At 36.0% G+C, this 23328-nt stretch overlaps 1 protein-coding gene across 18 annotated transcripts in view; it reads right to left on the bottom strand.

The window, feature by feature from the left end:
• Positions 1-19733, bottom strand: part of ADD3 (adducin 3) — a 163087-nt gene extending 143354 nt beyond the window's left edge. For 4 of the 18 annotated variants that reach the window (XM_074295541.1, XM_074295553.1, XM_074295548.1 and 1 more), the window contains exon 1: positions 17276-17595. The gene's annotated coding sequence lies outside the window, so the exon portion shown is untranslated. Of the gene's footprint in view, positions 1-17275; positions 17620-18350; positions 18491-19393 lie in introns of those variants that run through there. The other 14 variants (XM_074295545.1, XM_074295542.1, XM_074295547.1 and 11 more) reach the window with 8 other exon arrangements.
• Between the last annotated feature and the right edge of the window lie 3595 nt (positions 19734-23328).

Below are 23328 nucleotides of genomic sequence, written 5' to 3'. Positions count from 1 at the left end.
TAATGAAAGATGGTATGATTTTAATTTAACTTTAATATTGTTATTAACTTCATTTTATTCTACATATTTATTTTAAGCTATTAATAGTTTCTTTTCCTGAATTATAAAATTTTAAAAGCTGTATATCACTATTTTCTTTATACCAATAGAGATGATTCATCTGTCTGTTTTTGCACATGGGAATAAAATACAAGTACTTTACTAAGAACCTGAGTACCATATGGTACAATAGTCACTAAGTTTTTTTTTTTTTGATGGGGATGATTCTCAGTAAAAAAAAAAAAAAAAAAAAAAAAAAATTTGAACCCCAATAAGTACATATTTATTTATGTCGTATATGTATACTATTCCAAAAGTTATCAAAATAGGAGTTTTTAAAAGGATGAAATAAACATAAAGTAATATTTGATCAAAAGAAAGTGACTGTAGCTTACTGAATAATTAGACCTATGCTTAAAGCACTTTACCAATTGAATAGAAATTGGATTAGAAGCAAAAAAAAACCAAGAAAAATTAGAAGGCTAGTGCAAAAATCAAGGTAAGAGATGATGAGGAAATAAACTACAGTGGTAGTTATGTGAAGAGAGATAATGAGAGAGTGGTTGTGAAGACAAATATTAAGGTTTGGCAACTGAATGGACATAAAAGTAAGAAAACAGAATAGAAAAATTTTGTTGCCCTAATTAGAAATAAGTATACAAGGTGGCTTTAATGAGAAAGATTATGTAATAAAATCTGCAACTCTGGAGTGCAGATTTGCAATCCATCCTTGCCATTCTATGAAATTCACTTTGTTCCATCTAAAATTAAAAGGGAGAAGCATGGCTATTATTAATTGGTCACTACCTTAAAAAAAAAAAATCCAAGGAATACTTACTGTAAACAGAAGTAACTCAAGTGAAGGAAATAGTTGTTTTTGTTTTATTTTGTTTTTGCAGAGGTAGGGAGTGCTGGGGGAAGATTTTCTTAATGGCATTCACAAAGCTTCTTCTGATGTCCAGATAGGGGGTAGTATAACTGGATTATAATTGTCCTTGAGAGACAGCTCTGGTCACAAAGAGGCTGAGGAACTAGTTGGGAATGTGCACAAAGGAAGGGCAGGGAAGGGAGGGAGGGAGAGAATAAAGAGAATGTAGGAAGATAGGATGGATATGATTGTTTTGGAAACAAGTTCAAGATCAGATATCTTGGGAATGATAGGATGGGATCCCTTGCCCTTCCCAGTCTCTGGATTGATCACACACCCTTTCAAGTCAAAACATGGTCACCCAAGAGATCCTGGGCCCATTCTGGATTCCTCTATCTCTGTAGCATGACTTGAGAGCCAATCAAGAAAATTCAGATTCTAGTCTCCCCTCAGACACCATTTGGCAATGATCACTTTCTCTCAGTGACCTAAGCAATAGTAAAATTATAAATTATAGAACACAGTCCTATGCATATTACTACTTCTTATTCAAGTGATATCATAGATGCAGGGGGGAGGGGAAGCATATAAATATATTTATAAATGAAACTCCCTTTTATGTCTATTTATGACCCACAAGTTAAATTTCACACAGAGCCCCAAATTCTCCAAAAGGATTTGTTTTTATTCTAATAAAAGATATGCATATATGTACAGCTTTTTAAGATTAAAAGAAAATACTCAAGGTTTTTAAGTTTGAGTTCAACATTACCAAACTTTTATCACAACAGAACCCTTCTGACAATTCTAGAAGGATCAACTAATATCTTATGTTAACAAAATTCTGGAGATATTGTTTTGGAAATTATTTGATCCATCCATAAAAAGAAAAGTGTAAGATTTTCTTAATAGCATCTGCAAAGCTTCTTCTATGAGTGTCCAGACAAGGGATGGCATAACTCAGTTATAATTGCCCTTGGGAGACAGAACTCTGGCCACAAAGGGGGTGAGAGAAACTTGTTGGTAATATAAACAAAGGAAGGAGGGGGGAATTAAGAGAATGTTAGAGTTTTTTTTTCTTGCAAAATTATTCTAGCTAAAGTCATGAAACTTTCCTGTTTGGAAAATAGAAACTCAATTGGGGAAAAAAAAAAAAAAAAAGAGAACGTTTTAAACCTCAAATAATATACTATATCACAGTATGTCTGCTGAAAACACATTATTGCAAAATTCCTAGGCAGCTTGGTTGCCACGGTGCTGGACCAGAAAGACCTCAGATACTTAATAGCTCTGTGACTCTGGGGAAGTCACTAAATTGTATTGATTCAGTTTTCTCATCTATAAAATGGAATTATTATTGCAGCAATATCTCAAGGTTACTGTACAGCAATATTTGGAAAGTGTCTTGCAAATCTTTTAAAAAGCACAATATAAATATCATTATTACCACTACGACTATCTTTTGCAAATCTTAAAATACCATATAAAGGTTGATCATTACTACTACTCTCACTCCCACCATTGAATTCCCACATTAATTCCACCAGTTACAAAACCCAGCCTTATGTCATATTTGTTAATAAGGCATATTTAAATATTACTATTACTATTATTTGGGATTGAGACTTGTGTAGGGTTCCAGAGTTAATAAGTTTTAAATGTTAAATATCTAAGGTCATATTTGAATTCAGGTCCTCCTGACTTCAAGGCCAGTGCTCTATCTACTGCTCCATCTAGCTGCTCCAATAAGTATATTTATAATATATAGTACATTTAAGCTTTAGATATAAAGGCAAACCGCCTTCTCCTTTTATAGGTCCTCCTTTCTTAGGACCAAGAGACTGCATTTAGGAATGCAAATAAATATTAGATTTTATAAGATAGATTTTTAGGACTTATCAGAAGCATATAAATGTATAGGAACAGATCCAAGTCTCATTGAAGTAATGTTTATCCTAGTCATTTTAGGAGCAAATTTACATCTGGAAATAGTGAAGAGAAAAGGCAGGCTCCTGCTATTCCATAAAGGAAAGAAGATAGGGGGGGAGGGGGGGAAGAGTTCAGAGAAACATTTACACTGAATTGATACTACATATAATGAAGCAAAGAAAAAAAAAAGGGGCGGGGGGAGAAATTGCCAAAACATTTTTTTAAGCTGCTCTAAGGAGATTTTTGCTATCCTTGATCATCCCATTGTTTTTGGAAAGGCTCTATCTACTGCCAAGAGCCCATTGCTTCTAACAGAATTAAAACATTGTACTCCAACAGTTGACAACTTCCTGGAGTGATGAGGCCCTCTTCTCAATTACCGTATATACACAGAGGAAGAACTTTCTTGATTTTGCCTTTTATTAGTCCATTCACAGGATTTTAGACAATAAAACCTCATTTTCATAGGACACACTGGCAGTATTACAGTTGTAAATCACTATAATGTGTACTAGCCTTGTTTTGCAATAGATTCTTGGTATCTTGGAGCTGAAAAGGACCTTAGAAATTCTTTAGTTCACCTCTCTCAATTCTCCAGAGGAGAGAGGCAATCTAAGGCAGGGGACACTGTAGACAGAGAACCTGGAGTCAGAGAGTAGTCCAGAGTTTGAATTCTGGCTCAGATGCTTCCTACCTGTATGACTGGAGATAAATCACTCAATCTCTGCTGTAAAGTGGGTACAATAATATGCTTATCTTACATCTTTGTTATACGGTTCAAATGAGTTAAAACATGTAAAATACTCTGCAAACCATAAAGCACTATATAAATGTTTTATGTTATTATCATTTTCATTATTATTACACAATTTGAAGTCATTATTTTGTTAAATATCTTTGCTGTTTAAAACAATTATCACACATCGAGCAAATAATTAATGAATAATCTGATAGTAATATAGAATGATAAGAAAAGCAGAAAAAAGTCACAATCTGTCTGAAGGAAAGTAGAAATAACTATAATGCAGTACAAAGCCCTAGATTTGGAGTCAGAAAACATGGGTTCTAATTCTGCTTCTGCCATTAATTCACTAGTGACTATCAATAAATTACCTCTATGGATATCATTTTTCTCATTGTTAAATTAGGGATCAGATGAATTCTGAGATCCCTTCTAGTGCTAAGTTGGTCATCTTGTGATTTAACATACTATGACCTTTGATAAGTCAACTTATGCCATTAAGGCCTTCTTTTCTATACTTATAAAATAAGGGGTTTGGACTAAAATTATGTGGTTTTTTTCCCCGGTGCTACTATTCTATGATCCCAGGTTGTCATTATTTTTGTAATTCTAGTTGTGGTATTCTTCATTTTAGGAAGAAAATAGTGGGATTGTTTTGAGAAAAGAAAAACAAATGAACCATGCATAAGATGAAGCTATTACAGCTCCATCATTCAAGACAGAGGTGAAGGAGAAAAAAGTGGCAGAAAGTACCTGAATAACAGCAGATAATGAAGAGGGGAGAAAAGAGTTTACAGAAGATGACCTCAATTCTTTTTCTTGTAAAAACTATGAGGTAGAATTCTCAACTGAGAGAGTAGGGATAAAGGGACCCATAGGAAGTTGAGAACAGATGGATAAAAAATTTTCTAAGAGTCACTGTGGAGAGTGGGAGAGGGATATTTAAGGAAGGTATAGTAAATCTTATTACTATCTTACTACTTACTACTAACAGGACTGAGAGCCCAGTCGAGGTTATGAGGGTAGAACTGATCTCACAAGATATAAATTTTTATATGATAAGGAAATAGGGTTTCAAGAGAGGGGAATAGTGTAGAGTTGAATTAGTTTAGCTAGACAGCTAAGGAAAAATAGTTAGAACCTTTAAAAAAAACAGCCAAGTTTACTGTGCTTTTATCTTGAACAAATCCTCATGCTACAATGGCAAAATAGTTTACAACTACAAATACAAAGATAACTTAAAATCTGTGTCATAAGGTATAACTAACTACCACCTAGCACAATTGTAATTATCTTGAAAATAAAAGAGCTTTGAAGTTGTTTTGTTTTCAAAGAATTATCCCAAAGATGGAACTGTTTCTGAAGGACATTAACCTACTACAATCTGTACTAAACAAGGAAAGAAATACTTGGACCAAATGAAGAAAATAGCTATACTAAATGATTCAGTGTAAGAATATTTATTTGCAACTTGCTACAGAAGAATGTTGCTACGGTCTATATATATATATAGATATAGATATAGATATAGATATATAGATATATAGATATAGATAGATAGATAGATATAGATATAGATATACCTATATCTATATATAAAATGTGCTCTGAAAACATCTCAGCACATGTTATAGGAAGTTCTGTGCCAATTCAATTATAAAATTTACATAGTGTCAAATAGAAAGTATATCTGGGGAGGGAAGCCCACTTCCTAATCATCTGAATCTTAGTGAGGAGCATATGACATTAAACAAACACCATTTTTAAAAGCAAAAATAGAGAAGATAAAAACGCAAGTTAGTCCCCAAAATAGAGTAGGCAAATTCAGGTTGAAAATTTATTCCAATACCTCCTCAATTTACTATTCCCTTGTGTTACTCTGCAAAAGATACATATGTGCCATTTACAAAGGCTGCCCATGCCAAGCAACTACACTTCACAATAATTGAAAACTTCAGAATAATATACTATTCTTCACATGTAACAATAAAGTTATTGACCTATAATCAAAAGAACTAGAACATTGAGTTACTTTCTAAAAATGGGAATTTGTATTCCCTATCTCTTAATCTCACATTAATAAATTAGCTTTTACGAGCTGGGGTCCACCTACTAGAAATTCATAAGAGGTAAGGACCAGTAACCAAAATTAGCACTTCTTAATTACGCTACAGGATTCTTTCTCAGAATTTCTTTACTACTCTAGCTCAGAAGTACACTCAATTGTCTAGAAAAAACAAATAAGCAAACAAGCAAAATAAACAACAATATAATTCCTCTACTGCTGGCATCACCAAGTAAATAATAGTATCTCATAGCACCATTTAAAATGAAATGTTTAGCTCTCCTAAGGTTAAATACATACCCCTCCCTTCCACCCCATTATTTAAAACCTTTAATAAAGCAAGCAAATTTACTATGTGCTTTTACATTGAGCAAAATCCTCATACTATATAGGTAATAAATGTTTCTCCAGTCTATCCAGTTTGTGAATCCTGACTGTATCAAGTCAGTTAGAAATCTACCAATAATGTTTACCAAAATACAATAGATGGTCTATTGCCAATTCCAAAAAGTCACTCTGTACTTAATGATTGATAGTATATCAATTTGCATCAAGAGAAAAATAAGCAGATAGAAGATTCAAGGCATTTATTGACTCCTTAAGTCTTTATGTCAACTAAACTTATTAATAGGAATATGCTGTAAACAGACTTATAAAATCATCTAGTTGATACTAGAGAAATGGGAAGGCAAAATACCTACTAAACTACTAACACAAACCAAAAATAACGAAACAGTATTTTATCACAATGCTCCATTTAGATACAATTCATTATAATGTTTCAATAAGTACCTTTCCTTGAATTTTAAAAAAGAAAACAACTTAGCAATACGGCCAAAGAAACAATAAAAGACAGTTAAATTTAAAAAAAAAAAAAAAAAAAAAAAAAAAAAGTGAAACAAAAAAATTAGTTTCATTTAACACCCTTTTCCCCAGAAATTCTTAAAAGAGCTACATTTATGCCATCTTCGGAATTAAAAAGCTACAATAATCATTAACAAATGCAGAATATTCAAGCCCTGGTTAAAGTCCACTAATCAAGGACAAACATAGTAAATTGATTAACTAAAGAATATTAGAATCATTGTGAATATTTTAAAGTCTCTTATCAACTTATATTTTTAAAAAATTATATTAAGAAAATTCTTCTTTAGTCCTAGGGAGACAGTTAGGTCATACCCCTAGATTTCTAATGATTCTTCCTATGCTTAATACCACTGAGGATAGAGTTCAATTATTCTTTCACAGAAGAATACCTAGAAAGAGGGGGGAGGGGGGAAGCAAGTAAAAAGTATATTCTAAACAAAGGTTATATAGAATTATCACTTGTTATTTTTTGGGACTAAGTATAACTTTAAAATAAGGAATTAATCAATGTACTAGAACCATTTATGATTTTGATTGCCTAAGAAAAGCACTTTTAATGATGATTTCACATTTGCTAAGTTGTTGCTTTTTGTTCAATTCACAACTTAGCTCTCCACTTTTCTAAACATTCCAACAAGTATAAGTACTCTTAGTCCTAGTCATCATATGTCTAGAATTCATGTTGGTAAGTACAATTAAAATTAAGCAGACAGCAATTCCATTTGACACTATGACTAAATTAGATCCTAGAAATGAAGTAGGGTCTGGTAAGGCTAATAGCTCTTCCAGAAAACTCAGGTGCTAACCAACTTAGAGCTGACCATTAAACCATTTCCCTAGAAATGTACAGAGCTAAGCATCAAGTCCAAAGGCAGAAAGCTGACTGGGAGAATGAACAAACAAAAAAGAACCACACTATGAAGAGTTATGGTGATAGGAAAATAAACTCAAATCCTGAAAAATCAAATATCTGCAAAACATATGTAATCAAAACAAAAAAATTGTATTGGAAACAATAAAAACAGTGTTAAAAAAGAGCTTTTAAAAAGATTTTAAAATCCAAAGGAGAGTGCTAGAGGAAAAGAATGGAAGACAAATGAGAGCTATGGAAGAGAAATTTAGAAAATGAATTAACACATTGGAACAAGAAGGCAAAAATGTTACCCTAGAAAATAATTCCTTGAAAATTAGAATTGCCTAAATGGAAGCTAACAATCCATAAGACAAAAAATAAAATAAAATAAAACAAAGTCAAAAGCCTGGGGAAAAATACAGAAGAAAATATATGATAACTCATAGCAAAAAAACCCAACAACCACCAAACTGATTGGGGGGGGAGGTGGAGAAGGGGAAGAATCAAAAAGGGTTTTAAGACTGAGGAGTAAGAGGAAAATCAAGACATAACTTTTCAAGAACTCTAGATCTCTTAGAACCAGAAGGCAAAGAAGAAATAGAACCCACTGGTTCTCTCTTAAATACCCAAATGAAAACCCCTATGAATATTATAGCAAAAAGCCAGTTTCCATGTCAAATAGGAGAAAAATTATTCAGGGAAATGATTCACATCCCATCAGAATTCTATCATTAGGAATGATAGAAGAATATATAGGACCTAGGAGTGATTCTATTATATTTTTGATTATCTTAATAGAAGAATGGAAAGGGAAGGAAAAAGGAATATATTAGAAAGAGAAAAGAAAAAGGAAGAATGGGGGAAATTATTTCATAATTGATATACTCTAGGAGTCTATATAAATAAGGAAGAAGGATACAGGATTACATTTCACTGTAAAGGCTAACTGAATGGAAAGCAGAAAAAGGAAAGGAATAAAAGAGGATAGATTAAAGGGCAAAGTGTTATCCAGTAATTAAAAGTCCTCTGGGTGTAGGGATCAACCCTCAGAGAGGTTAAGTGATTTGCCCAATCACTTAGCTCACAGTTAATGGCAGATACACAATCCAAGTATCCTGATTTTGAGAGCATCACTCCTTTTACTACCAATGGGGCTCATTTACAGAAAACTAAGACTATTGCTTCAACATTCACTACTGTCTAAAAACTTGCATACTTTAGCCAAGGTTCAAGAAATGTAGAAATGAACCCACTTTATATGGTACTTATAACCCCAAAAAGAGAGCAAACAAATTCTTCTACTTTTACGTGGAAAGTCTAGTTTTGTAACTAATGCCAATGCTTGTTCGGTTTTTAATCCACATTCCCAAGATTTTAAAAACTTATTGAATCTCTTTCAAATGTTATGTTTTGCTTACTCAATTATAGTTTGCAAGGACAAGATTCACAGAGTTTTAGAGGTGGACGAAATCTTTGTTTATTCTTATTCCTCTTTTCTCTTAAGTTTTCTACTCTTTTCCCTGAGGTTTTGCTCTTTCATTTATGTCAGTTACCTCATTAGAAGTCCTCATAAAAGGGATAATTATTTTTAGAGGATTTTGTAGAAGGAATTCCCGTTATTGGTACTTATTGGTCAAAATGACCTCTAGGGGCTCCTTTTATGAAATCTAGGGCTCTTATAGACTGAGAGCAAAGAGTGTGCTTACTAAATATTTTGTGAGTAAAGGAAATTTCCCATGGATAATTTTCATGTCAGAAAATCATCTTCAAAAAGGAATGTTTACATTAACAAAACACAATAAATATATATGATTAGCTACTAATATGGGAGAGAAAATTAAAGTACCCAGACAATTAAAGATGATCTAATCCAATCTTCTCATTTTATACATGAGGAAAACCAGATCTAAAAGTCAACTACACAAAGACTACAAAGTGAGTTATCACACTCTTATTTCAGAAATCAGTTTTTAGTATATTCCTACTATAGCCCTTCCTACTGTTTCTCAAAACCACATTTTATATTGCCTTGGGGGGGAGTCCTTTATCATCCCTACTTGATTTTCACAGCTATCTTATGATCTGTTAACTAATATAATCTCAAGCAATCAGACTACTTAAATATTACTCTCTTGTTTCTTTAAGTCTTCTCAAAGACAGACAATCTGGCCCCCAAGAATTTGGACTGCTAAAGAACACAAATCATAAAGGAAAGAAAAGTTAAACTGAATAATAATTTAATGGAAGAACATTAAATTTCCTAAATGACTTTCTTTCCTTCTAATCTAAGAGTTCTTCCAGAACAGTAATTAAAAGTATTGCATTCAGAAGCCCATGTAAGTTTCTTCTGTTTCATGCTATCACCCCTATGTGCACACATACTTCTGATATTAAAAACCCTAATCTTATGAATGTTCCTTCTATATGCATTAACATGACATCTGAGGTCAAAAAAAACACTGCAACTTAACAGTTGCCAGCTCTGACTTATGAGGATTAAAAGTATTAAGCTCTTAAAGGGAGTCTTGGAAGATCCTGATCCTAACATATACTTCCTCAGTTGAATCAAATAACCTTGAGAATATTTTTGATCAGAATATCACATCAATACCATCTTTCTGTATGCTTTAGGCATTTTAGCAGATCAGAAGTGGAAAGCATGTCAATAATATTATATTAAATAGGAAAAATAAATACTTTCATTATACCCTTATAGGTTTGGCTCTTGTCAAGGAACTTCATAAAAACACTGCAGGCAGTGAGAGATTTAAGGGTATACACCATGCCCTTATGCTACTGAAAATTCCAGCAATTTTACAAACCTACTGCTTCAACATTGTTTAGTGGGGCAACCAACAAATATCAGGAACAATATACTTGAACAATATCTCTTACTTTCATATAATTCCTACTCTGAGAAAATGAATTTAAATGAATAATCCTAAATTTAACTTCATGTTTGGGCTCAATTCAAAAATGTGTATAAATATGAAACAGAAGTTATCCTAGCACAATTAGAAAGTAAACAAAATCATTTCCTATTAAGCAAACATAAAAAAACAAATAACACTGTGGAAGTGTTCAGCTGGGTACTTCTAGTACTTTCTACTTGTTAGACAATTTTGGAAGTTAAATTCTTCTGCTTTCAGACCCCCTTTTCAGTAAGTTACTGCTTGAATGCAATAAACATATCATAATTATATGCAAATCTCATTTCTATCATGCTTGAAGGTTTATAAAACACATCTCACAACAGCTCTGTCAGATAAAAACATCTGTATTACCCATCTCCATTTAAAAAATAAGACTAGTCAGAAGTAATATCACTCTCCCTCCTCAGCTCTATGCCCATGATCACTAGTAAGCAGCAGACTTATTCCAACCCATGTCTTCTAGTGTGCTTTAAAAAAAAAAAAAAACAAACTATAATACATTAAAGTAAATAATATCATAGTAACATTTGAGTACTCTTAGTAAGTAAAGCCTGAAAATTGTACCCTGTGTTACTGTCTACTATGGGCTTTTAAGTTCTCACTATACTACATATGATTTTATTTATCACAAAATAACACTTGCCAGAAAAAATAAATCTGGCATTTAAAAGTATATATATCCATAAAACAAAAACTCAATATCTCTTCTTCTTTACCTCACATCTCATTGTTCCAATAACTAGTGCCTTTCTCCATTTCTGACTATACCTAGAGTGAAAAAAAGAGATTAATGTAGATTTCAGAATTTTCCAAATTTACAAATTCATCATTAGTTTGTGAATTATCAGAGAGCAGGAGCTGTTTTTGTCCTTTCCTGAATCCCCCATCACTTAGCATATGGTGTCTAACATATAATAGGCACTTAAAATGTTTGCTGATTTCCTACAATGGAAGAACAGTTATTAGGAGAATCTCTTAAGTATAATTTACAAGATTTGAAGTACTTTTTAACCATTCAAAGATAGCTTTGAACTCCATCAAATTCCTCAATGAAATTTTCCCATTTGGCATTCATCTCATATTTTTTCAACCTCATTTCTCAAAAATATTAAGTGAACTTACTTCCTAGAGAACTTTTTATACTTAAATGCCAATCTTCCTCTTCTGCCAAACTTCAAGGATTCATTCACTACTTCATTAAAATGGAGATACTCTTTTCAACAATGACGCTTGCAAGCCTTTTTTATGCCTTAGTAAATAAATGGTCTCTTCATGAATTTTTATGCCTGAAAAAAAATTCATTTCCTGGTGACCATCCTTGTAGACTACATCAGGAGTACAAAATCTGCCAGATCCTAATATAGAAAGGCTTTAAATCACTGATATTATTTGAATTGGCTATCAGAAAATCTGAGTTCAAATTCTGAGTTAATTACCACTAACTGTTTGTCCTTGGATAAGTCACTTATTCTGTAGACCTCAATTTCCTTCTTTCCAAAATAAGTGTTACACACATGCACCTTTTTGTCAGCAAGGAACTGGAAACTGGGTAGACACCCATCAGTTGGAATAGCTGAATAAGTTATAGTATATGAATTGTTGTGGAATCTTATTGTTCTGTAAGAAATGATCTACAGGATGATATCAGAAAAGCCTAGAGAGACTTACATGAATTGACGCTGAATGAGGTGAATAGAATCAAGAGAATATCATACACAGCAACAAGAAGATTCTATGATGATCAATTCTCTGATGGATGTGGCTATTCTCAACAATAAGGGATTATTCAGGTCAATTCCAATAGATTTGTGATGGAGAGAGCCATCTGCACCCAGAGAAAAGACTAAGGGGACTGAATGTGGATAACAACATAGTATTTTCACCTTTTTTGTTGTTATTTGCTTGCTTTTTGCTTTCTCATTTTCTCCTTTTTGATCTGATTTTTCTTGTGTAGCATGATAATTGTAGAAATATGCATAGAAGAATTGCACATGTTTAACATATACTGGATCATTTGCTATTTAGGGGAGGGGATGACAAAAAGGAAGGAGAGAAAAAAATTTGGAACATAAGGTTTTGAAAGGGTGAATGTTAAAAACTATCTTTGTATATATATTTTGAAAATAAAAAGCTATTATTTTTTAAAAAGTAGGGTTAGAAGAACTGGCTTCTAAGGTTCTTTCCATCCGTAGCACTCTATACGTCCCTGAAAACAGAATATATTATGACATCAGGTTGCATTTTTAACAGTTATAATTGTTGTGGATATTATAGACTGATAGGCATATAATAAAAAAAGTATCACTTTCACATTAGGTTTTATAGTTAATAGTTTATATTTATGGAGCATGATGTGCATAAGCTATGGCTATTACATTTTCTCTGAATTCAGACTTTAACCAAAAGTTCTTTATCTAAATAACATTGGAAAGACTTAATTGCACTGAAAGATCCTCAGCTATGTGTTATATATTTGCAGTACAGTAACCTGAAAACTATACTTAATTTCAATGATATTATAATTCAACATCAGTAGTACTGTACTAGAACACACTGTAGTCTGGACTATGGATTAGTTGAGTCATTTTGGAAAACTACATGACAATTTGGAACAAAGATCAGAAACTTTAGCAAACCTTTCAATCAAACTGGGGAGTCTGTACGAACTCTTGATATGGGAACTCCTTTTGGTTTCATATCAAAACCAGATTATGACTTTATATAAAATAAGGAGTTATTTGACTAAAGGAGTAAGAGATTACATGACTTATTCAGAATCACACTGCTAATGGAAGGGGCGAATGTAAATTCAGATCTTTTTGATTCCCGAGTCTAGCACTTTATTCCATTCAGATATAACTTAAGAATAATAAATACTATAAAAGGAGGAAAAGTACATATCTCCACAAAAAATATTCATTGCATAGCTGTTCTGTTTGTAATAGGAAAAAATATGAATCATCTTATGTGTTTAACAGTGTGTATTAATGATTTGATAAAAATATTTAAACCTATAATACCTATATGAAGGTTATAATAATATATTATATTATATTAATATATATTATATATAATATAATATGATATATTATATTATATATTATATTAATATTATAATAATATAATACCTATATGAAGTTGTTAACAACAACTGAAAAAAAAAAAAATCAAAACCAAAGTCAGAGGTAGCTAAGTATCAGCCAGACACAGATGGAGATATTTTGGGGAGCTTATTTGTTAATTCATTGATTCTCCTGTTAGATGCTAAGGGACTTGCGCAAGATTTCACTCATTATTTTATGTTTATTTTGTTGATAATTAAGTTTACAATAAAAATGTCTAACTATGCTTAATTTAGTTTATAATTAATTTGTTCTATATGCAAATTATTCTATTGAGACAGCTACACATTGAAATTTGTACTATTATCAATTATTCCAAAGAATTTAAATGATTTAGGATGCAAGCACTAAAGTACATAGCTTTGTTTTTGTGTTAAAATATAAAAAAACAAACAAAACAAAAAATAGGAGGCAAGTTATATTATGTAAAAAATTTTAAGAAAATGAAATCTTTTGCTAATGAGTCACTAGCAACTGGAAGTTTCATACTCTGAATGGATGAAGAAATAAAGCAACAACATGATATTAGTATGTGCTTTAAAATGTCTTGATTCAGTGGGTGGAACACTGAATCTAGAATCAGAAGGACCTGAATTCAAGCCCAGTTTCAGATACTTATTACCTGTGTGACTCTGGGCAAGACACTTAATCCCACTATTGATTAAAAAAAAAAAAAAATGTCTTAAGGGCACTGTGTCTACTGGGTCTAGGTATAGCATAGCTCTGGATGCTTTAATATCATCATCATTAAAATGTTGAACATGCTCAAAATCAAACTCTTCCTTTCCATTATTCTATCTACACAGAGATTGGCTCTATCAAAACATTTCCCTAAATCAAAGTAACATAAATCACAGAGATTTAGCTTCCCCGTAATATGTAAAAGCTACTAATGCCTGACCATAGAAATCACTTATATGTTGTACAGGGAATTCCTACCTTGAATCAGGGTTGGATTAGATAAGCTCTAAGAATCCAAGTCCTATGAGTAGAGGTCAGGAGTCTTTTGCCTATGACAAAAAAAGTTTTTCTTCTATTTTTAGTACTTTCTTTGATGTGTATGAATAGTTGGGATATAGCCTCTTTATCCTATAGGTAGTATGGCACCTTTCCTTTAAAAGACATACTATCATTGATTACTATACATCAAACTGATAGGTTGATACTATTGTTTCCCAGAATTCCACACACATTCTATATCGCTTGAAGTCATGTCAGTGTGATCCAATGACTTTTCTTCTGCTTACACTACCTTTCACTGCCCCTTGGGAGTGCTCAGAGCCCAGCAGTCCCTCTTAAGGTAGAAGAAAAATGGCAAGAAACAAATAGCTTTGAGAACAGTAGCCTGGCTAAATTCTGAAATCTATGCTCTACTTTTCTATTCAGTCTTGTTTGTCTCTTTGATTCACAAAACCATTTGTGCCAGATATAAGACTTACCACAGTTAGCAAAACACAAAAGCTGGGTGGTCACCACTTCTTAGAGAGCTTTAGTTTAGACAGGGACATTGTTAGATGCATGTCATAGTCTATTAATGTCACAAAAGACACTATGGTTTTGATTAACTATTATTTGATAATTTAATCCAGTGTACTGGCACTCATCCACACCTCATTCTTCAGAACTAAATTTTGTAGGAACAAGTAGTTAAAATTAGCAACGAGGTAGAAAACAGGAACCCTCCCCCCTCAATTTTCTTTAACAAGTCAGTCATTTCTGTTTAAGATATACATACTATCAAGATACTCAGGGCAAGAAATATTTTTACATGTATTACATGTTCTTAGTAATATGTTCCTAATTTATATTCAAGAACACAATAAAAAACAACTTTCAAAGCTGGCTGGTTCCATTTTTTTTTTTTTTTTTTACAAAATTATCTTACTAAAAAATCCTCCCAACAAATTATCTAACATCATTAGATAACTGAGTACATTAGATAACAAAAGCCTCGTCCAACAGGAATATAAATGTAAAATATAACAGGCCAGATTTAGTTAGGAAGACCAGCATTCAAGTTCTAATGCTGCAGAGAAAGTTACTTAACCTATCAATGCCCCAGGCAACTCTCTAAGATTCTGAGTTAGGTTAGCAGCCAATCTGACCTGCAAGAGGGAGTTTCCACACAGATGAAATAAGAGATCCTTCCTCTCCCCCCCCCCATTCAAAACATATACTGGGAAAAAAAAAAAATGAAGAAAGCCCCTTAGGAGGGGCTGTTTAATAAATGACACATTTGGGAAATAATGTAAATGTATTATCCCATGTATACGTCGCACACCAACCACCATGAGACAGTAGAAGTGTCACTATCCTCAATTTAACAAATTATTGAACTGTTCTTAATCACAAAACTAGTAAATGGGAGAGAGACCCAAACTCAAATTTGCTCAACTCCACAGTCCAGCGCATTTTATTCTATAGGATGTTTTGCTTAGAAGTGAACAGATTCGAGTCTTCAGAAAGCTGAAAAAAAATTTTAAAACAAATTAACCGGATCTCTCTGAGTATCTATGACACACTAGCTTTAACAAGGAAAAATGAATTTTCTATCACTTCAAAACCTTGTTCCAAACGTTTCTACTAAAGTAAATTGGATCTCAAATAAGGACAAACTGATATGGGTTCTCAGGCTATCATCTAATCTTCAAAAGCTACTCTGCTCCGAGTGAGAAAACATTTCAGAAGATTTACTTTTTCCATAACTCAGAAGGCTCCACAAGAAGTTGGCTCGAGTCAAATGGAGCTCGAAACTGAGTAGGGCAAATCTCGGGCCAACATGAAACAGCCCACCAATAAATGCAGCTCATTTTCAATGACTACAGAGCATAACAACGACACCCCTTGGAATGGACCTGGCAAACTCGCAGGTGGCGAAATTCCGCCCAATCCTTTCAATTTCATCAATCCTGAGAACTCTTAACCCCGGAAGATCTTCGACAATTCAACCAGAAATTAGTCATTTTCCTTACACATTTTTCAAAGGTGACCTACTTAAAAACAAATCTCCGCACAACATATCTCACCTGAGGTCATTCCAGACATTTTAATTAGGGAAGCCCAATTTGTCCTAGCCGTCCACAGCCTGGCTCGGGAATATAAAGCTCTTAACTTCAAAGAGATTGCTCCAAGTAACCAGAACTGCGAGACCCCTTCCACGCATCCCGGGCAGAAAGCACAGCCTAGCTTTGGGCGTCTGAGGGAAAGGCTTTTTCTCATTTTAAATGACCCCGGAGAAAATGAAAAAGGAGAAAACCGCCAACGTTCTCCCTGCGCCCCGACCCGCTTCGTTTTCTTTTCGAAGAGCAACTTTTGTCAGGAATTGATCCTCTCACCTAAAACCTCGCCCCCCTCCCACCCAGACTAATAGGGTTTGAGTCTCCTCCAGGCCCAGCAAGTAAAAAGCTTCGAGCCTCCCCTCTCCGAGGGAGGAGGGAGAAGCATTTGTCACCAAAGCTGCAGATCGGCTTTGGAAGATCACCCCACCTTGGGGGGCACGCACGAGTCAGCGGGGTATCCCTTCCCACGCTGCCCCCCAACCGGGACCCCTCCCTCCCCAGTTCAGGTACTCGGGTTCTTGCACCAGACCCAGAAGACTTTCCCTCTCCCCGGGATCTGCACCTCCCCCCAACCCCCCCTCCGCGAGGAGGGGTAACTTACCTGAGGCCGTGAGGGGGCAACCAATAGGAAGCCAGCGCCGCGGCGCTCGCCCCACTGCCCCCTCCTCTCGCGCGCGGCCCGACCCCCTGGCAGAGATTCACCCTCACCCTCTCCCCGCCACTCTCCCACCCCAGCCAACCGCGGCGCGGGAAGCAGGGCTGGGGCGCCTCCTCCTCCAGCGCTCCTCACCGCATTACCTCGGAGTGCCCAGCCGGCTTTGTGCTTCTCTCCCAGCGCCTGGGCTCCCGGCTGCTGAGGCTGCAGCCGCTGCAGCCGCCTGATCTTCTGCTGCTGCTGCCGCCGCCCCTCCCCCGGGGAGGGGAGAAGAGGGAGGGAGGGAAGGAGAAGAGGGGAGGGGCTAGAGGAGCGAGGGAGCGCGCGCGCGCGAGGGGCGCAAAGCCTTCTCCGGCAGGAAGCGGCGACACCTGGGTCGCAGCAGCCGCCTCCTTCCCTCCTCCTTCCCTCCTCCTCCTTGTGATGGTTTGTTTTTTTTAAAGCCCTCCCTTCCTCTCCTCTCACCCCCTTTCCTAGGCGACCGTTGAGGGCAGCTCTCTGGCGGGACCGGCCCCCTCGGCCTGGCCCCGCCTTCCTGGGCCCGGCCCGGCCCCGCCCCTTTCTGCGTCTGAACTCCGGGCGGGAGGGGGTGTGCGGCGCGGAGCCCCCTCCTCTTCCCTCTCTCTTCCTCCCTATCCCCCTCTCTTCCCTCCCCTCCGCGTTGGTCAGGCGTGCGTCCGCCTGTTTGTACTCGGAGCGGAGGCGGCCTCTGGGATGGGGGCTGGGGCGGGGACGAGACTGGCCGGAGAGGCTGCGGCAGCCCTGGGCGCCCCCTCTTGTTCGGAGAGCGGGCGTGCATGCGCTGCCATCACATCCCCTCTGGGAGGGCCACCGCGGGGGCAGTGTGAATGCGGGGGGACGGGGACCCGAAAGCCCTCCCTTCCGGGCCTCCCGCGCCTCCTCCCTCGGGCTCTGCCGCCCGCCGAGCGCGAGCAGGCAGCGCTCCTGGGTCTGGCCACGCGCGCGGAGTCACGCAGGGCTGGCAGTCACTGCAGTCCTTCCCGGGAGCTGGGATAGGGGCGTCAGCGCGCGCAGGAGAGACACAGACCGGAGGCGGAGGCGGAGGCCCTCCCGTTCTCGAATCTGCCCAGTTCTCTGCCCGAGCCTCTGGGGGAGATATCTGCCTCGGAGATGCCCCCTTTCCTCCCCCGGGCAAGTTCTAAAAGCTCCCCTCGGAAGGAAGCGAACTGAGACGGCCGTGCTACCTTGGAAACACACCTTGGGTCGGCCAAACTTTATAACCCCGTAGTGAGTGGTCCCCAACGGTAATTTCAGTGCCAAACGTGACGCTCGGGCATCCTCCGACAGGGCACGTTTCCCTCATAACCCCGTCCTTGATGCACAATTCCCTTCGATGCACGACACGTCTCGCATACCCCCAGGCTTGCACGTCCCTCACTAGCACACGCCTTCCACAGGCACAAATAAATCCCACGCCCACCAAGAGGCACGCCCCTCCCCAGCTCCTGGTGGTTCTTATTCCTCCCTGGGTCATCTCCACCGAACGCATACTGTACAAACTTCATTCCCACTCATCTCCCTCAGTTCCCGGAGGAAAGGTGACAATTCACTTTCCCTCCTCTCTGGCAAAACCTGCTCACTTCAGCTGTGCCCCTCCTTCCCTCCCCGTATATCTCACACCATCCCCCTCATCAACTTCATCTCCCTCTAAAAATGTGCTAATTAAGATGTAGTACCTGCTTCTTTCCAACATTTGAAGTGTGGAAAATGAAGCTTGTCGGCGCAAGAAATGATTCATTTTATCCTTCTCGTTTTCTGACTTCCCTGGATAGAACTTTAAGAGTTTAACTCTGCCATAATTTTCCATCTGCTTAAAATATACTGTCTATACACCATGCCTCCATTATTATTTTAAAAACTCTTAAAATGATTAGGAGTGCTGTATGTTCTAAACCACAAAGATTTGGAACATGCACAATTTATTTTAGATGTGCACTGGGGAGAAGGGAGAAATACTGGGAGGGGCTTGAAATGTTCTTGCTTTTAAAAAGCAAAAAATGAAAAGCTTTGCATGCTACAGGGTCAGCCTTTTAAAAAAAGATGACTGTCACAAAAAGTACTTCTAGTACAGCTACAATGTAATAATTTTCAAAATGCAGGGTTCATTTACAAGATACATTATAAACCCCAAAAGGAAGACCGATTAGCATGATCCATTTTAAAAATGTCTGTTTAGCAGTCTTTCCCATTATCATCACATTTCACACGATTACTAGGGAAGGAATGAAAGATCTGCTTACCCAATCTCCGTTCAAGGCTGCAACGTCCACTGTGTAGGTAGCCCACTGTGTAGGTGCATGTGGATGTATATCTTTCCTTCTTTAGGTGTGGATCCTGCAGTGCTGCACAGAAACACACTGCAGCTCCAGCACTAGTCGCAGCAGCAACAGCAGCAACAGCAACAGCAGCAGCAGCAACTCCTCCAATACTGCCTATAGTAAAGCGTGCTACTTAACAGACTCTACAATTACCATTGGAGCTCACTGGAGAAAAGAAGAGTTCCGTCTTAAAGCTATGACTATTTTTTCCCTCCAGTGTTGCTTCATAAGATGTGGAAAGGGTGGATTTGCAGATTTTTTTGGAGTGAGAAAAGCAGTTACAGCTGTAGGAGGTCAAGGTTAAAATTAACAGAGTGATTGAGGCTACAATTTAGCATGACTCAATGAAACACTGGAAACGTTAGTTTTTAAGAGTCCTGCTAATTTAAAACACTGAGGGGGCAGAGTGAGATAATAAGGACACATGCTCTGCAATTGCTGTGTACTTTGGGCTAATATTTAATTTCCAATCATTACTCTATAATGATGTATGCATAAAATAAACCTATATAAGATGAAGTAAATGAATGGAGTCATAAAACTCCCATTCATGTATTTGGCAGCAATGGATATAAGTCCTATCAACACACATTTATAAGCTTATTCTAAGCATTGAGTGAATGACAGTATTAGGAAATATGATTGATAGATTTCAATTTCTACCCAGCATTTTTATAACCATGGAACATAAAATGATATGTAAAATAACAATGGAAAGAAATATATAATATCAATATAGAAAAAATTAGTTATGAACTGCTGAAGGATTATATTTTTGTAGCAATTCTAAATATATTCAAAGTTAAATAAAACAAGACCAGATCTCATAACGATATTAACTTGCTTTTAATGAAGGTGATGCTACTATTTAGGCAGTTAATGTATATTTAATGATGTACACAACTTTAATGTGTATATTGTTTCCAGGATGTCCTTTAGAATCTATATTGTATGTTTTAAATTTTGTCTTTCATGGCTCTTTTCTTTTTATTTATTTATTTATTTTTATATATTTTTATTAATTTTTATAAGTATAACATTTTCTTTGACAGTACATATGCATAGGTAATTTTTTTTTTTACAACATTATCCCTTGTACTCCCTTCTGTTCCGAGTTTTTCCCCTCCTTCCCTCCACCCCCTCCCCTAGATGGCATGCATTCCCATACATATTAAATATCTTATAGTATATCCTAGGTACAATATATATATGCAGAACCGAATTTTGTTGTTGTTGTTGTTGCAAAGGAAGGATTGTATTCGCAAGGTAAAAATAATCTGGGAAGAGAAACAAAACAAAACAGAACAACAACAACAAAAAAACAATGCTCTCAGTTTACACTCATTTCCCAGTATTCCTTTTCTGGATGTAGCTGATTCTGTCCATCATTGATCAATTGGAATTGGATTAGCTCTTCTCTATGTTGAAGATATCCACTTCCATCAGAATACATCCTCATACAGTATCATTGTTGAAGTGTATAATGATCTCCTGGTTCTGCTCGTTTCACTCAGCATCAGTTGATATAAGTCTCTCCAGGCCTCTCTGTATTCCTCCTGCTGGTCATTTCTTACAGAACAATAATATTCCATAACATTCTTATACCATAATTTACCCAACCATTCTCCAATTGATGGACATCCATTCATTTTCCAGTTTCTGGCCACTATGAAAAGGGCTGTTTCATGGCTCTTTTCAACAATAAGATGATTGAGGCCCATTCCAGTGATCTTGTGATGAAGAGACTTATCTACACCCAGAGAGAGGACTGTGGGAATAGAATATGGATCACATCATAGCATTTTCACTCTTTTTGTTGTTGTTTGCTTGCATTTTGTTTTCTCTCTTTTTTTTTTCCTTTTTGATCTGATTTTTCTTGTTTTTTTGTTTTGTTTTGTTTTGTTTTTGCTGAGGCAATTGGGGTTAAGTGACTTGCCCAGGGTCACACAGCTAGGACCTCTTTAAGTGTCTGAGGTGGGATTTGAACTCAGGTCCTTCTGAATTCAAGGCTGGTGCTCTATCCACCGAACCACCTAGCTGCCCCTGATTTTTCTTTTTTAGCAAGATAAGTATATAAATATGTATATACATGTTGGATTTAACATATATTTTTAACATGTTTAACATATTGGGGAGGGAGTAGGAGGAAGGGCAAAAAATTTGGAACATAAGGTTTTGCAAGGGTCATGGTTAAAAAATTAGCCATGCATATGTTTCAAAAATAAAAAAAACTTTAATATAAATAAATAAAATTTAAAAATATTTGTCCTTAACACGCTACTGAGACAAGTTTATCATTTAACTTCTAATATTACTTTCAAGTGGTAAATAAAGAAGATGGTGCAGGATAAGAAGAGAGGATTAAAATTAAAAAATAAGAAGAGGATTAAATTTAAAAGTAGAACTTCAGATTATTAATCTTCTACTATTGACATTATGCAACCTACTGTTAATCAACTATGTACCTTGGATAAGTCATTTTTATTTTATGAGCCTTCAGGTTCCTTCTTTATAAAAAGAAGTGGTTATAATAAATTACCTTCTCTTCCAGGTCAAAAAATCTATCATTTTTTAATAACTTATGGATATCCAAACTCTGGGCTAACATTGATTGGATTTTATCCTAGGGGCTATGCTAAAAATATTAAATTGATAAAATTAATTAAATAATAAAATTAAAAATTAATAAAATATATCATTATATTATTATTAAACATCCCTTTGGCTCATTTGACCCGATCATGGTTTTTATTTTTTTTTCTAGGAAAATTTCCAAATATAATTCATGTCTTAATTTACATAAATGTAGCTAGTAGCATCCTAAACTCTTACACAAAAAAATGTGGAAAATGCATAGTGTTCACAAGAGCCCATAAATAAATGTAGGAAACATTTAGAAGGCTCATAATAGCCCACAAGCAAACAAGTTCTCCATTCTTTGATAGGCCTTTTTTTTCAACAGTGCTGTGAAGTCCTGACAATACTATTGCATGATTTGGACTCTTCTCAGAAAGACACTAAAGGAGATTGATGGCAAAGCAATATCCTGATATTTTGATGAATCTCTTCATTCCCTATGCCCATATCATGGCTTTCCCCTTTTATAGCCATGATATGGAAGAGCAGAAAACCTGAACTTGCCTTCCCCTTACAGTCTCCAGTTACTTAGGCAGAATATGTCTTCTGAGAAAGATCCAACAGCCTGAAAATTTAATTGCTTTGGGGGTAAGAGTCCAGACTAAAACATGTCACTGAAACTTGAAAAGGGACTGATTAGAACCCTAGGGAACGAGGGAATAAAGGGATTCGTCAAAATATCAAGATTGTTTTGTTTTTTGTTTTTTGTTTTTTCTGTATGGACAGTTTTAATCAATGAAACCAGATTAGGAGTTTTCTTTTGCTCTCTTAACAAGGTGCTGATAGACATGTCTATACCCTGTACCAAAAAAGACGAAGATGGCAAGTAATTAACAGAAGTAGAAAAGATTAAAAGGAACAGTAAAAACATATAGAAAAACTATGCAAGAAAGATCTTAGTATCAATGATAATCATGATGATGTGTTTTTGATCTAGAGCCAGATATCCCAGAGAATGAAGTCAACTGGATACATTAGATTCATTGTTAATAATAAGACTAGTTGAGGAAACAGAATCCCAGATAAGCTGTTTAAAATACTAAAAGACGATGGTGTTAAAAGACTATATTCAATATGCCAGCAAATCTGGAAAACTCAATAGTGGCCATTGAATTAGAAAGATCAGTTTACATCCCAATCCTAAAGAGCAAAAATTACTGAATGTTCAATTTACTAAACAATTGCACTGATTTCACATGCTATCAATGTCATGTTTAAGA

Source organism: Sminthopsis crassicaudata, chromosome 2 (genome assembly GCF_048593235.1).
Source record: "Sminthopsis crassicaudata isolate SCR6 chromosome 2, ASM4859323v1, whole genome shotgun sequence".
Classification (NCBI taxonomy): domain Eukaryota; kingdom Metazoa; phylum Chordata; class Mammalia; order Dasyuromorphia; family Dasyuridae; genus Sminthopsis; species Sminthopsis crassicaudata.
The sequence above is the reverse complement of the archived record's forward strand: the minus strand, read 5'-3'. Positions and strand labels throughout refer to the sequence as shown.